This window comes from Dufourea novaeangliae, unplaced genomic scaffold (assembly GCF_001272555.1).
Source record: "Dufourea novaeangliae isolate 0120121106 unplaced genomic scaffold, ASM127255v1 scaffold6, whole genome shotgun sequence".
NCBI lineage: Eukaryota > Metazoa > Arthropoda > Insecta > Hymenoptera > Halictidae > Dufourea > Dufourea novaeangliae.
Window position 1 is genome coordinate 2,810,734 of NW_015373900.1, and position 343 is coordinate 2,811,076.

Here is a 343-nt window from a genome sequence, read left to right on the forward strand (position 1 = left end):
CCCCCGAGTGGGGGGGGCGGGGGTATTGTGGGACTCGCCCCCTGGGCTTATGCCCAGGGGGAATACCCACTAAAACCTCACGGTGGCCGGGCTCGGCGCTGTACGGGGGAGGTACCGGGATCTCTTTCGAACGCTACCGGTACCTCCCCAGCGCCGGCTCCGTCAAGGTGTTCATGACGGAGCGCCCTCTCAGGTGGGGGGGGAGGCAGTAAGCCCCACCTCCCCCACCTTTGGACCGCGGGTGCCACAGTCCCGCGGTCTCCACCTCTCCCTTTTAGTCGCCTCTTACGACAGGCAGGGATTACCGTGGCCGTATTCTCTATTCCCCGGTCCACAGGGATCA